Source organism: Gopherus evgoodei, chromosome 1, assembly GCF_007399415.2.
Source record: "Gopherus evgoodei ecotype Sinaloan lineage chromosome 1, rGopEvg1_v1.p, whole genome shotgun sequence".
Classification (NCBI taxonomy): domain Eukaryota; kingdom Metazoa; phylum Chordata; order Testudines; family Testudinidae; genus Gopherus; species Gopherus evgoodei.
In genome coordinates, this window is record NC_044322.1 from 366,292,767 (window position 1) to 366,305,067 (window position 12,301).

Here is a 12,301-nt window from a genome sequence, read left to right on the forward strand (position 1 = left end):
TGGGACAAGGACCACGGTGGCTCTCCCGATAAACTTGAGAAAGCAAATTGCGCACGCTCTGACTGCAACTTTTCAAGAGATTACCGAGGCAGATTACAGAGATGTGATAGAGCAAATCAGTGGGCTATTCCACGTTTAGGCATGCATGCAGGCTGCCATAACCAAAACCCTCCTCTCCCAAAACATAAAAATCTACTTACCCCGAGCACGATCCTCAGCTTCTTCTTCACCAGCAACTTCCTGCTGCTGCGACTGGCTAGCCTCCTCCTGGCTTGAGAAGAGCTCCTGGCTGCATGCCTCCCGGGACTCCGGGGTGTCTCCCTCCACGCCAGTAGCCTCACTCTTGGCTTCCTCTACACCCTCCCCCACTTCTCCCTGCTCTGAACTCTCCATCGTGCTCCTAGGATTGGCAGTGGGGTCACACCCAAGTATGGCATCCAGCTCCTTGTAAAAACGGCAGGTGGTGGGGGCAGCTCCTGAGCGGCGATTTCCCCCATGAGCTTTGCGGTAAGCACTCCTCAGCTCTTTAATTTTGACCTTGCACTGCAACGTGTCCAGTTCATGGCCCCTTCTCAGCAAGGACTGCGATATCTGCCCATAGATATCATAATTTCTCCTTCTGGAGCGCAGCTGTGCTTGCACAGCCTCCTCACCCCGAACACTGATGAGGTCCTGCAGCTCAGAATTGTTCCATGCTGGGGCTCGTTTGGGGCTTGGAGGCATGGTCGCTGATTGATTGAATGATTGATTGCACTCCACACCTGGCTGAGCAAACAGGAAGGGGATTTTTAAAATTCCTGGGGCATTTAAAGGAGGGGTCAGCTGAGCCCAGGGCAGTGGAGTGTGCATAATTACCAGAGAGGCTTCTAAGGTATGCTGGGATACCTCCTTATACCCCGGAGGTCAATAAAAGCGCTGGTGGGTGTCCACACTTGCTGACCAGTGCTGGATCACCAGCGCTGGAATCCCTACACCCAAGGCTCGACCGGGTGTACAGCCAGCGCTGCAACCAGGGAGTTGCAGCGCTGGCCGTGCTTTGCAAGTGTGGCCACATCCTAAATTGCAGCGCTGTAACCCCCTCACCAGCGCTGCAACTCTCTAGTGTAGCCATGGCCTAATAAGAGTAAGAAAAAAGGAGAGAGACTCCATGGGGCAGGCTGGAGCTCCAGGGAGGGAGACAGGCAGTCGGCAGGGCCTGGAAAAGTAAAGCAGGGAGAACCTGCCTGAGGCCTGGGCAGGACAGGCCCAATCGAGGACAGCCCAGGACAGGAGCCAGGAGGAGCCCTGTGCCAGAGAGGAATCGCCCGAGAAGGACAGGCCAGAGCTGGACCCAGTATCATGGCTGCCCAGGACTGCATGGGGCTGGGCTTGTGACTCTGCACTGGGAACAAGGAGGGAAGTTGCTAGCCAGTTAAGCGGGGAGGTGGTCGCTCTGTCTGGCTTTGCAGAGAGCTGCAGAAGAAGGCACCGGAGGGGGTTGTTGGGGAAAGTTCCCTGGTGCCGAAGACGACCAGGAGCACCCAAGACTCACCACTGGACTAGAACATTGCTCAGGCCTCATGAACTCTGTGTGCAGACACATTGCTCAGTGTCTGCCCTTCCAGACTGTGCTACCACTGGGCCTGTGAGGCCTTGGCTTGGATGCAGCCCTGTTTTACTGCTCCCCTTATATTTCCTCTCTTTGTCTTTCTCCTCTCATCCCTCTTTAAATAAATACCTCCCTTTGTTGTATCCATTGTACTTTTCCTGTGGGTGTGGGTGTTCACTCGGGGGGGGTTGGAACAGGTGCCCCTGGGGTGGAAGGGATTTCTCCTGCTACAGTCCTGTGCGCATCTTCTCTTGGCCACAGCTGCCTGCAGAGCAGACTCCATCTTGGCCACGAAGGCGCTAAAGTTACAGCTAAAATGTAAAATCTTTATTTCTTGGTTGTTTTATAACTGTAGTCCCCACTTCCCTATCGTTCGGCTGTATAATCTGGTTCTGGGATTGTTTCTCTCTGCTGTATAATCAGTTTTGTTGGGTGTAAACCAATTAAGGTGGTGGGATATAATTGGCTAAATAATTATGTTACAATATGTTAGGATTGGTTAGTTAAATTTTAGTAAAATAATTGGTTACGGTCTAGCTAAGCAAAATGAAAGTTTTACTGTATAGTTTGCAGTCAATCAGGAAGCAAAGGGTGGGAATGGGAACAGGAAATGAGGGATGGGGGAACTGGAATCATGCTTTGCTGGGGGGAGGAATAAGAACATGGACACAGGCAAGGCTCTGTGGTGTCAGAGCTGGGAAGGGGGACACTGAGGAAGGAAACTGGAATCATGCTTGCTGGAAGTTCACCCCAATAAACATCAGATTGTTTGCACCTTTGGACTTGGGGTTTTGTTGCTCTGTTCATACGAGAAGGACTAGGAAAGTGAGCAGGTGAAGGAATAAGCCCCTAACATCTTGGTGCTGGTGACTCGGATGCATCACATCGGATAGGTGAGTGGCAGCCTGTAAGTCCCCCTCCCCAACAGTCTGCGCAGCTGCTTGGAGGGGGTATAGCAAACTCTCGTGATGGTAGTTGTGGGTTCTGGCAAGCTGGTGTAAAGGATTTTTTGAATAACTGGATAAGGAAGAACCAGGGCCTGTACCAGGTGCAGGGGTCAGCCTGGGATGAGATTAAAAAGGACATGGAGGAAGTGTCAGGGGACCCAGAGGGATGGGAGGTGGCTGAGGAGCCCACTCTCCTTTGGTATATGGGTAGTGGAAGAAGGTCCCTTCCCCTGGGGACTGGATGCCTTCCAGGGAAAGGAGGCACTTCAGTCTACCTGTGAGAGATTTGAAGTAAGGGCAGCATTATGGGAAGCTGCCAGTAATCTTTCTGGTTTGGTGCTGCTTCAGCAGGGGCTGCTGAAGGGTTATAAATTAGTTGGGGGGGTTAGAGATAATTTGACACAACAGCGTTTAGAGTCAGAAGCAGAGTTAACAGACCAGCTTTAGAGACAGGAGCTGGGACTTGGTCCTGGGGGCAGGGGGGAAGGTTTCAAAGTGGAAAATGGCAGGAGCAGCTGACAACCTCCACTCTTCTCCCAGAGCCAGGATGAGAACCTGGGGTGGAGGGTTCCCAGCTGTTTCAACCCAGGGACCCTACGCTTGGCTCAGAGCTAATTATGTCCTTTGCTTCTTTCTCTTCTTCTTTTTCTCAGTTTACTTTATTTGCTGCTGGGAGCCTGTACTTCAAACTGACCTTGCAGGGTTAATTGGTTTCTTTCCACCTCTTCCCCCCACCCACCCCCTGCCTTTCCACACTTTTGTTTTGCTACTACCACCACTATGCTTCTGTCCCCAGAAGCCTGTACAGCTATTCTAGACAAAACGGGCCCTTTCCCGACAGAAATGGTCTATAAGGACCTGCTGCAGGCAGCAGGCAGAGAGATAACCTAATCAAAATTATTTAACTATTGGGTGATGTAATCAAAATCACTGAAGAAATGTCCGGGGTTTCTATGGAAACTTCACTTGGCTGCCCCTGGCTGTCTCTGCTTGTACAAGATGGGAGTGTGATCGGGGTACAGTTGTGTAAAAAAAAAGTAATCGCAGTGCAAGGGATGTTAGAAGAGAATTTTGTGTGTGTGCACAGGGAAAAGAAAAGGAAAAGGGGAGTGATAATAAAAGAACTAAGCATCGGGGTGGCTCTGGGGGAGCAAACTGTTGCTTTGGTGGAGGTTCATAAAAACTCTGTGGGCACAGGGGAGGCAGTTACACCTTGTGTAGAATTAATATGGCTAATATCATGTTGTGGAGGTTAAACTATGGGGAAAATGTGCATTTTCCTAGGATGTGTTCTGTGTATACTAAAGAAGAGGTAAAAGAAATGCAAACAAAACATAGTACTTAATTAAAATCCTATTGGGGCTCTAAAAGAGGCCACAATCGGTTGTGCTTTCTTTTTCAGATCTGTGTGCATCTTAGAGTAGAAAATGAAAGTGAAAAGTAATCAGAACTCTGGTGAAAGTCAAATGTGTCCCTTTTAAAACAGTCTCTAAGCTGCTCATAGCTTTAAATCCAAAAGCCTCTGCGTAAACACAAATTATCTAGTTGATGGGGGGAGAAAAAAACTGCCCATAAGTGGCAGCACAAAAAACCTACAAGTAATAAATACATCTAAAAAACTCAAATTATGGCCCTCCAGAAAAGAAAGGTAAAAAAAACAAGTCAAGCCTAAAAATAAAGGGGACTGGCTCACCCCAAGGTAGGTGGGTGGGTGTGTAGATGATGCTAAAATCTAAAGGTGTCTCTCAGCTATTACATAAGAATAAATTTAGAGCTTGGTACGGCAAAAAAACTGTTGCAAACTCGGTCTGTTGTGCAAGAGGGGAAACTGAGGCACACCACCTCATTAATTTCATAAATAACCAATAAGTGGGGTAATTCACTAGCCTAACTATAAAACAAAATAAGGAAAGCCTGGAGGTAATTCTTCTGCTTTTCCTGCAGTTAGCAAAAAAAATTGTAAAGGAATTGGTATTGTCGGAGAAAAACAGTTCTCGTTCTCTGGTTGGGTGCAGCAAGTCAGAGTATTATTATTAAGCAATAATCTGTCCCCACCAAAGGGATGGAAATTGTTTCTTTTGTTTTTCAGACACTCTACAAGCAAGCTGGCTCCAGCAAAAGAATAACCCAGAATACCATAAATCTATTTGTGTTGTTTGTCTGTGGTGTTTCTCTTGTTTCTAGCATTGTTGTGTTTCAATAAACAGAAAACCTCATGGCATGGGTAGCGGATGGCTTCACAAGGCTGACCTGGGGGGAGATGTGTGTGGGAATGCAAAATGCACAGCTGAATAATAAAGCTACCATGGTACCTGGAAATAAAACGGCAGCTAAGGTGGGCCCCACAAGCCCTATGGAAATAAGAAGAGAAGAAGCTCTCTGCAAATCAATGAAGGGGTGTGTAAAATGGTGTAAATCCAGAGAAGATGTTTGGCTGTGCCCCTCTCCTATGACTATGAAGGAGCAAAATCAATGGCCTATGGCAAGGGGTGGACAATAGGGGGTACTGTGTATGAGGTATTTTGCTGGGAATGTACATATGACTAAGGGACACAATTACACCAGCCCATAGCCACACTACACAGACCAATACACTGCTATATAAACGTTGGTGCACAAATAAATCTGTAAATCTTATTGCTGTAAATAATTAAACCAGGGCATACTGCCTGATTCCATACCAAGTGGTTAAGTTGGTTTAAACAATAGCTCATTTCTCTGTCTTGGTAGTCCATCGATCCGATGATGACAAATCTGAGCAAATCATCTATTGTTGGTCTCATGGTGTGCCCTCTGATGACTATACAAGCCAATTCTAGAGGTACACATTTTGCTGCAGATGGTACATGGGAAGTTCGCAGTCAGCGGGTTGTGCACTGCTGGTGCTCTGTGACGTCATTCGCGTGCCTCTTATAGACGCCGGCAGCGGTCTTCCTCAAAGGCAATGCAGGTATTTCTGACTGTTGCACACCACTGTGTTCTGTCGCTGGCGGCGTCCTCAAGGTCCCTGGGTTTGATACTGCTATACTGCAGATTGGCTTTGATGGTATTCTTGTAATGTTTTCGTGGATCACCTATATGTCGGATGCCCTGGGAGAGCTCACTATAGAGAAGCTGACGGGGGATTCTGTTGGCATCCATGCGGCTGACATGACCAGTCCAACATAGCTGTGACTCCATGATCATCATTTCAATGTTTGTCATCTGGGCTCTCTCGAGGACCTCAAGATTGGGCACTTTGTCTTGCCAGCAGATCTTCATGATGTTGCGGAGGCAATGCATGTGGAATGCTTCGAGCTGCTTGATCTGATGCCTATATAGTATCCATGTTTTGCACCCGTACAAAAGAGATGAAAGAACAGCAGATAGCCAAGTGCCTGGCTTGCTTTGGATATTCGTGCGTTGATCCATCCATCACTGGATATGACACTATCCAGGTATTTAAAGTTCTCCACTACTTTAAGCTGAGTGCCATCAATGGAGATACTAGGGACAGAAGCATTTGATCCAGGTGCAGGTTGATGGAGAACTTCTGTCTTTCTGAGGCTGATAGTTAGTCCGAAGAGTTGCAAGGCCTCGACAAACTTGTTGACAATGTGCTGAAGATCATTTTCAGTGTGAGCCATGAGGGCACAGTCGTCAGCAAAGAGTGCCTCAAGAAGGAGTTTCTGCACTGTCTTAGGCTTTGCATTCAGGCGATGAAGGTCAAAAAGTGAACCATCGTGCCAGTATTTCAAATATGTACCTCGATCCAGATCTTTCATTGCATGGTTAAGGACACATGCAAAGAACAGGTTAAATAGGACAGGAGCGAGAACCCATCCTTGTTTCACGCCGTTGGTGATGTTGAAGGGGGCACATGTGGCTCCATCAGACAATACTTCGCCTGTCATGCTGTCATGAAAAAGATATATAATCTAGACAAATTTTCTTGGGCAGCCAAGTCGTGTTAGAATAGTCCAAAGGGCTTCCTGTTGATGGTATCAAACGCCTTTGTCAGTTCTATGAAGACAGCATACAGGTGCATGTTCTGTTCAATGCACTTCTCTTGTATTTGTCTGACAGCAAGCACCATGTCGACTGCTCTGGCCAGTTCAAAAACCACACTGACTTTCAGGTAGATTTGCTTCGGAAATACTGGCTATTAGGCGGTTCAAGATGATGTGGGCGATGATTTTCCCTCGAACAGAGAGGAGGGATATGCCTCTATAATTTCCACATTCCGCTTTGTTGCCTTTGTTCTTGAAAAAAGAGACAACAGTAGCGTCACGGAGGTCCTGTGGTATGTTTTCATCCTCCCAGATGCTGATGATCACGCTGTGGAATGCTGCTAATGCTACTGGACCTGCTGCTTTGTATATCTCGGCTAGTATTCCATCTTTTCCAGGATCTTTTCCTGAACTCATCTGGCTAACAGCTTTCTTAATCTCATCTATAGCAGGCGAAGAATCAAGATCTGTCAGAGCAGGTTGTTGAGGAATTTCATTGGGGACATTATTATTCACAGTTGATGGTCTATTGAGAAGGTTGCTAAAGTGTTCTCACCATCTTTCGTTGATGCCTTCTTTACTTTTAATCAGCGTTGTGTGGTCTGATGAGAGCAGTGGGGTGGTCCTTAGTTTAGAAGATCCATAAACAGTCTTAATAGCATTGAAGAACATCTTTGAGTTGTGGGTCTCAGCATAGTGCTCAATTTCTTTGGCTTTGCTCTCCCACCAGTTGTCTTGTATCTGACGGAGGTCTTTCTGTGTTTTGCTCTGAAGGTACTTGAAATGGTCCCTTTTGGAGACTGAGGAGTGATCATTCTGCCATTCAATAAAGGCTTTTCTCTTTACTTCCAGTGCTGAGCATAATTCTTCTTGGTTCTCATCAAACCAATCCTGATGTGTTCTTTTCTTTGGTCCAAGAGATGTTATTGCTGTGTCAGTTATCATCTGCTTGAACTGGTCCCACTTTTCGGTTGCAGTACCGATCAGTTGTCTGTGGGATGTCAGTTTCTCATCAAGACTCTTCTGGAAGTTGTTGAAACATTGAGCATCCTTCAGTTTGACTATGTTGAAAGCAGGTTGTACATGCTTAGGGGCGTTTGTGCCAAGAGGGAGCGATGTAGAGTTGGAGAGACGTCCTGACTAATCTGTGGTCTGTCCAGCATTCTGCGCCTCGCATCACTTTGGTGATCAGTACTTCTCGGATGTCTCGCCTTCTGACAATGGTATAATCTATCAGATGCCACTGTTTGGACCTAGGGTGCATCCATGTCATTTCTCTGTAAACATTCAATAAACTTATCATATAAACAAAAGCACGCAAAGCCTTCAGGGGCAACTTGTTGCAACTGCCAGCAACTGCAACTAAACACATTAACCTCTTAAACCTGTCGAAGGAGGAGAGGCAGTGCTTTGAGGGTGGCCAAAATGTTAAACCAGTGGTCAAAACTCAGAGTTGCTGTAAATTATCATAGCAGCTGGTGTATTGGTAACTGTACTTGTGTTACACTGCATGTAAAAATAACCTATAAGTAATGTAGTAAGCCCTCTCCACCCCGTAGTGTCCTAGACATCCTGGACCCAACCTTCTCAGACCCACTATAATGGGAAATCTGGAACTCTAACTGGAATAGGTGTGGTATGCCTGTATAAGAGAAGGTGCAGGACATTATACACAAGGGGCAGAGGGGCTAATGGAATAGCGACACCTTCCACCTTGATGTCTGGCCCTATCAAGAAATATGTCGCCATATGTCCTTTACTTTTCCAGGGGTACCTGGGCAGCAGGGCTGACCCACAACATTTTTGGCACCTGAGGCGGGGAGCTCAAATGACACCCTAATGCCTCCTCACTTGGGCCAAAACTTTGAAAGGTCTCAATTCTGCCTTCTTCCTGTTCGACTTCTCTCATGGTACTGCTCTGCTACCTACCCCAATAAAGAAGAACTAACAACTTAGTTGCCTTGTTCAAAAATGTTAAGTAACACTTAACTTTCAAACACCTGAACAACAAATGTAACTTTTCTTGTCTGCATAGTAAACACTGGCATTTTTATCTGTTTGAATAATCAAAGTGGTGCTTTCCATGTCAGCTTGGTTGCAAAGATTTAAACTGCTTCCTGCTGAAGGTCCACAGTCTGGGCCAGCTCATGCTGTATTGAGATGGTTGCAAGGTCGACCAGCCTCTCCTGGGTCATTGTGGGATGTAGATGTGTTTTTATTACCTTCAGCTTGGAGAAGCTGCATTCTCCATTGGCAACTGTTACAGGAAGTGTTAGAAGTATGTGCAGAGCAACAAAAGCGTTTGGAAAGAGGGTGGTTATCTTATTTGTGCACATATATTCCAGAACAGCCTTTGGAGTTGATCCTGCTGAAATGTATCTTGAAAAGGCTTTCAGTTCATCACTTAAATCACTCGCATCAATATTGCTCTTATCGTCATGTGTCAACACTGTCTCTAGTGCCCTGCATTGCTTCTTCAGGTATAGTGAGGAGTTTGGGAATATCATACAACATCCCAAATATACTGCTGTGTTCCTTGAGCTGCATGAAACGTTCTTCAACCGACTGTATTGCACAGTCTAGCACAGGCCTGCACAACATACGGCCCGCGGGGGGATTCTAAATCCCGCGCACACGGCGCTCTGCGGGCAGCCCAAAGCCCTTTGAATCTCGGCCGTGGCTGAGATTTAAAGGGCTCAGGGCTCCCCTCAGAGGCAGGAGCTCTGGGATCTTTAAATCCCTGCCCCAGCCCCGCAAAGCTCCAGTTCTCCCGGCTGCCGGACCCCCAGGCCCTTAATTTGCCCCTGAGGGCTCCCAGCCACCTCTTCAGCTTGGAGCCCCTGGTTGATTTAAAATCAAGTATCACCTCCCCACCCCCAACCTTCCTTTTTGGCCCACAGCTGTTTTGGTGGGGCGGCGCTGGGGAAGGAGGGTTTGTTTCTGCAGGGCTGGGCGGCGCTGGGGCAGGGTGTTTCCGCGGGGGCCAGAGGTGCTGGGGGGAGGTGTTTCCATGGGGCCGGGGGCTTTCGGCCCTCAGCTGTTTTCTTTGGGGTAATGTGGCCCTCGCCGCTTTACAAGTTGTGCAGGCCTGGTCTAGCACCTGGTTAAAGAATTCAACTTTGAATTGTTGTTCGGGGTCTCTTATGGGATTATCCCGTGCCTCATAATCAAAATGTTTTCTTCTTTGGTGACTCTTGTATTCTTGAATGAGTGGGAAAATAGCTTCAGTGTGAAGTTTCTCTGCCAACTTCTGTGCACTCTTCAGAACGTTTTGAAATCCCTCATCTGACCGGTAAGACTGTAGGAATGACTTTGCTTTGTCCAGTTGTTTCATTGCTCCAGATATATCAAGGCCAACACCTTGGAGTCTCTTGCTTACAACATTTATTTCAAACAGTGTGTCATGCCACAACACTAAGCCACTCAGAAATGTGAAGTTCTGTATGTTTCTGATGATTCCATTTCCCTCTACCACTGTTCTCCCACAAACAGTTCCTGTCATAGCATTATCCTCCATAATGGCAACTAGGGCATCATCTATCTTCCCAGTGTGGGGTTTGATAGGCTTTATCGCCTCCACCCGACTTTCCCATCATGTGGCTCTCAGTGGTTTCAGTGTCAGAGAGGATGTTCCCAGATGTTGCTTCAAAATTTGCCATCAATGAGTTGATGCAGAGAAAAATACATAGATGCTTTGAACTACATTAAAAAATTCAGCAGCCTCACTAGAAGCTGATGCTGCATCACTGACCACCAAGTTCAATGAATGAGAACTGCATGGGACAAAAAAGCTCCAGGGTTTAACTCTCGGATCCGTGTCTGCACTCCTCTGTCCTTTCCTCTCATGTTGGCACCATTATCGTAGCCCTGACCTCTCATGTCAGCTATCACAATTCCCAGATCTTCCAGCTTTTTAAGAAGCACATTTATCACACCAGCTCCTGTCATAGTATCATCAATGTCAATAAATGCTAGAAAATGCTCTCTGACAGTCACCATTGCAGGACATTGTCACTAGGTTCTGTTGTTGTTACAAAACGCACCATTAAAGTCATTTGTTCCATATGGCTGATGTCAAGTGTGCAGTCCAGAATAACAGAGTAATATCTGACTTGAGATCTGCCACAATCTTCTGTTTAACTTTTGATGCCAGTAACTGTGTGATCTCATTTTGAATGGTTTTTTCCAAGGCAGTGGTGTGTGTACATTTCTTGGGTGGTGACTCTTCTGAGATCAGGGTTTCTCAAACAGGGGTCGCCGCTTGTGTAGGGAAAGCCCCTAGCGGGCTGGGCCAGTGTTTACCCATCCCATCCTCAGGTCCGGCCAATCGCAGCTCCCAATGGCCGTGGATCACTGCTGCGGGCCAATGGGAGCTGCTGGAATGTACCCTGATCACACTCCCATCTTGTACAACCAGAGACAACCAGGGGCAGCCAAGTGAAGTTTCCATAGAAACCCCTGACATTTCTTCAGTGATTTTGATTACATCACCCAATAGTTAAATAATTTTGATTAGATTATGTATCCACCTGCTGCCTGCAGCAGGTCCTTATAGACCATTTCTGTGGGGAAAGGGCCCGTTTTGTCTAGAATAGCTGTACAGGCTTCTGGGGACAGAAGCATAGTGGTGGTAGTAGCAAAACAAAAGTGTGGAAAGGTGGGGGGAGTAAGAGGTGGAAAAAAACCAGTTAACCCTGCAAGGTCAGTTTGAAGTACAGGCTCCCAGCAGCAAATTAAGTAAACTGAGAAAAAGAAGAGAAAGAAGCAAAGGACATAATTAGCTCTGAGCCAAACATAGGGTCCCTGGGTTGAAACAGCTGGGAACCCTCCCCCCCAGGTTCTCATTCTGGCTCTGGGAGAAGAGTGGGGGTTGTCAGCTGCTCCTGTCATTTTCCACTTTGAAACCTTCCCCCAGGACCAAGTCCCAGCTCCTGTCTCTAAAGCTGGTCCGTTAACTCTGCTTCTGACTCTAAACCCTGTTGTGTCAAATCATCTCTAACCACCCCAACTAATTTATAACCCTTCAGCAGCCCCTGTTGAAACAGCACCAAACCTGAAAGATTACTGGCAGCTTCCCATAATGCTGCCCTTACTTCAAACCTCTCACAGGTAGACTGAAGTGCCTCCTTTCCCTGGAAGGCATCCAGTTCCCAGGGGCAGGGACCTTCTTCCACTACCCATATACCAAAGGAGGGTGGGCTCCTCAGCCACCTCCCATCCCTCTGGGTCCCCTGACACTTCCTCCATGTCCTTTTTAATCTCATCCCAGGCTGACCCCTGCACTTGATATGGGCTCTGGTTCTTCCTTATCCAGTTATTCAAAAAATCCTGTACACTGGCTTGCCAGAGCCCACAACTACCATCACGAGAGTTCACTATACCCCCTCCAAGCAGCTGCGCAGACTGTTGGGGAGGGGGACTTACAGGCTGCCATTCACCTATCCGATGTGATGCATCCGAGTCACCGGCACCAAGATGTTAGGGGCTTATTCCTTCACCTGCTCACTTTCCTTGTCCTTCTCGTATGAACAGAGAGCAACAATACCTGAAGTCCAAAGGTGCAAACAATCTGATGTTTATTGGGGTGAACTTTTAGCAAGCAATGATTCCAGTTTCCTTCCTCAGCGTCCCCCTTCCCAGCTCGGACACCACAGAGCCTTGTCTGTATCCCTGTTCCCATTCCCCCTTAGCAAAACATGACTCCAATTCCCCCACCCTCCATTCCCTGTTCCCATTTCCCTCTTTACTTCCTGACTGACTGCAGACTATATAGTAAA

The 12,301-nt window shown here is 47.2% G+C and overlaps 1 long non-coding RNA gene across 1 annotated transcript; it reads left to right on the plus strand.

Annotated features, from left to right (window-relative positions):
* The first annotated feature begins 2,037 nt into the window (after positions 1-2,037).
* On the plus strand, positions 2,038-12,301 carry LOC115636058. The gene is made up of 3 exons (XR_003996803.1): positions 2,038-2,148; positions 3,738-3,740; positions 12,289-12,301. It is a non-coding gene; the product is annotated as an uncharacterized LOC115636058 (long non-coding RNA).